General features: G+C 38.3%; 1 non-coding gene across 1 annotated transcript; it reads right to left on the minus strand.

Moving 5' to 3' along the window:
* Window positions 1-3,055: 3,055 nt before the first annotated feature.
* Window positions 3,056-3,128, minus strand: TRNAM-CAU (transfer RNA methionine (anticodon CAU)). Its single transcript has one exon. It is a non-coding gene; the product is annotated as a tRNA-Met (tRNA).
* Between the last annotated feature and the right edge of the window lie 275 nt (window positions 3,129-3,403).

A 3,403-nucleotide genomic window follows, 5' to 3' on the forward strand; every position in this document is an offset into this window, starting at 1 on the left:
TTTTTGTTTTCTTTGTGTTGAGGTGTAATCCATACTGAAGGCTGTAGTCTTTGATTAGTAAGTGCTTCGAGTCCTCTTCACTTGCAGCAAGCAAGGTTGTGTCATCTGCATATCAAAAGTTGTTAATGAGTCTTCCTCCAATCCTGATGCCACGTTCTTCTTCATATTGTCTAGCTTCTAGGATTATTTGCCCAGCATGCAGGTTGAATAAATATGGTGAAAGGATACAACACTGACTCATACCTTTCCTGACTTTAAACAACGAAGTATCCCATTGTTCAGTTCAAACAACTGCCTCTTCGTCTATGTACAGGTTCCTCATGAGCACAATTAAGTGTTCTGGGATTTCCATTCTTCACAATGTTATCCAAAATGTGTTATGATCCACAAAGTCAAATGCCTTTGCATAGTCAACAAAACACAGGTAAACATCTTTCTGGTGTTCTCCACTTTCAGCCAAGAATCAACTGACATCAGCAAAAATATCCTGTGTTCCATATCTTCTTCTGAATCCGGCTTGAATTTCTGGAAGTTCTAGGTTGAGGTACTGCTGCAACCATTTTAAAACTATTTTCAGCAAAATATTACTTGCATGTCATATTAATGATATTGTTCAATAATTTCCACATTCTTCTGGATAACCTTTCTTTGGAATGGACATAAATATGTATCTCTTCTAGTCAGTTGGCCAGGTAGCTGTCTTCCAATTTTCTTGGCATAGACTAGTAAGTGCTTCCATCATTGCATCAATTCATTGAACATGTCAATTTGTATACCATCAATTCCTGGAGCATTCTTTTTTTGCCAATACCTTCAGTGCAGCTTGGACTTCTTCCCTCAGTACCATCGGTTCTTGATCATATGCTACCTCTTAAAATGCTTGAATGTCAATCAATTCTATTTGGTACGGTGACTTTGTATATTCCTTCCATCTTCTTCCCATGCTTCTTGTGTCATTCATTATTTTGTTCATAGACTCCCTCAGTATCGCAACCTGAGGCTTGAATTTTTTCTTCAGTTCTTTCAGCTTGAGAAATGCCAAGCACGTTCTTCTCTTTAGGTTTTCTAACTTCAGATCTTTGTACATTTCATTATAATGCTTTACTTTGTCTTTTTAAGCCACCCTTTGAAATCTTCTGTTCAGGTCTTTTCTTCATCATTTCTTCAACTGCTTTAGCTGCGCTACATTCAAGAGCAAGTTTCAGAGTCTCTTCTGACATCTGTTTTGGTCTTTTTTTTCTTTCCTGTCTTTTTAATTGACCTTTTGCTTTCTTCATGTATAATGTCCTTCCTTGATGCCATCCCACAGTTTGTCTGGTCTTCTTCCATCATTAGTGTTCAGTGGGTCAAATCTATACTGGAGATGGTTTCTAAATTCAGATGGGATATACTGAAGGTCATATTCTGGTCTTGTGAAATTATTTTAATTTTCTTCAACTTCAGCTTGAACTTACATATAAGCAATTGATGATCTGTTGTGCGGTTGGTCCCGGCCTTGTGCTGACTGATGATATTGAGCTTTTCCATCATCTCTTTCCACAGATGTAGCCTATTTGATTCCTGTGTATTCCATTCGTCGAGGTCCACGTGTATAGTAGCTGTTCATGTTGTTGAAAAAAGCCATTTGCCATGAAGAATTCATTGGTCTTGCAAAATTCTATCGTGTCATCTCCGGTGTTGTTTCTATCACCAAAGCCATATTTTCCATATTTTCTTTGTTTCCAACTTTTCATTCCAATCACCAGTAATTATCAAGGCATCTTGATTGCATGTTTGATCAATTTCAGACTGCAGAAGTTGGTAAAAGCACATGCTACCCTTCATGAAAATGGAAGGATGACTCCAAAAGAATGACTTTAAAAGCAGAGCCACTAGCCTGAGGCAGAGCCTCAAACCACAGAGAATTAATTCCAGGCCTTGAAACGTAATGTTGTACGCCTGGCTGGGTTTAGACATTTCTTGGGATCAGTGACTCCATTTTTTCCTTTAAATTTCATCCCTTCTTTAATTAGAATGTCTATAACTGTTATCCTATGCCTGTCTCACCATTGTATTTTGGGGAACAGATAATTTGTTTCTTGAATTTCACAAATTCACAGATAGACAGGAATTGTATCAGGATGGATTATACCCAGATCCTTACCATACCTAATTTAGAGGATTTAGATGATATAAGATTTTGGGACTTTTAAGCTGACAAGATTTAGATGAGAATTTGGGTTTTTGAGGTAATGTTGTAATGGGTTGAGATTTGGGGGATGTTGGGATGAAGTCAATGTTTTTGCAAATGGGACAGTTGTGAATTTTTGTAGACCAGGGGGAAGACTGTGTAATAATGTCCCCCCCAAACGATCCGTGTCCTAATATCACAAAACTGTGAATATGTTACCTTACATGGCAAAAGAGATTTTGCAGACTTGATTAAGTTAAGGATCTTGCAATGGAAATTTTTTTCTGCATTTTCTGGATGGAGCCAATGTAATTACAAGATCCTTGTAAGAGGGAGACAGGTGGGTCAGAGTCAGAAAAGAAAATGAGACAATAGAAGCAAAGGTCAGAGTGATGTACCCATGAGTCAAAGAATGTGGGTGGTCTCTAGAAGCCAGAAAAGTCAAGGAATGAATTCTCCACCAATCTCCAGAAAGAATGCAATTCTGCCAACATTTTGAGTTTAGTCCCCTAAGACCCATTTCAGGCTTCTGACCTCCAGAAATGAAGATAAGAAATTTGTTTTTTGAAGTCATTAAATTTGTAGTAATTTACTACAGTAGCAATAGGCAACTAATTCAGAGTTTGATATTAGGTTGTACTGTAGTCAGTGTATTGAAAAACTTGCTACCAAAAGAAACTGATAAAGTTCTTTAAGGATTCCTTGGCAGAGTGTTAAAAATTACAGATCCTACACCCCACCTATAATCACATCACTCGAGATTACTGGGAGTTAGTTCTGGAATCTGTGTTTCCTACTCAAAAACTTCATCAGTGTTATAATTTTCCCTACTGTTATGTTTCTTTTTCAAGTGAACTTATGTAGAGGAGACAAAAAAAATCTCTGTGCCTTCTTTGAGGCTCGAACTCAGGACCTTCAGATTATGAGACTGACGCGCTGCCCACTGCGCTAAGAAGGCACTTGAACAAATACTTCTTAATACATTTCTAAATTGGAAAGATTTCAAGCGTCAGTGAAATTTCTGAAATATTCGGTTTTTATATACTGTACGCCTCCGGTGGAGTCCTGGTGGCACAATGGTTAAGAGCTCGGTTGGTAACCAAAAGGCCGGCAGTTCCCATCCATCAGCTCCGCCTGAGGAACCCTACGGGGCAATTCTACTCTGTCGTACAGGGTCGCTATGAGTCGGAATCGACTCGATGGCAAAGGGTTTGGGTTTTTTATATATATATT

The sequence above is a fragment of the Trichechus manatus genome, unplaced genomic scaffold (genome assembly GCF_000243295.1).
Source record: "Trichechus manatus latirostris isolate Lorelei unplaced genomic scaffold, TriManLat1.0 scaffold00180, whole genome shotgun sequence".
Taxonomy (NCBI): Eukaryota; Metazoa; Chordata; class Mammalia; order Sirenia; family Trichechidae; genus Trichechus; species Trichechus manatus.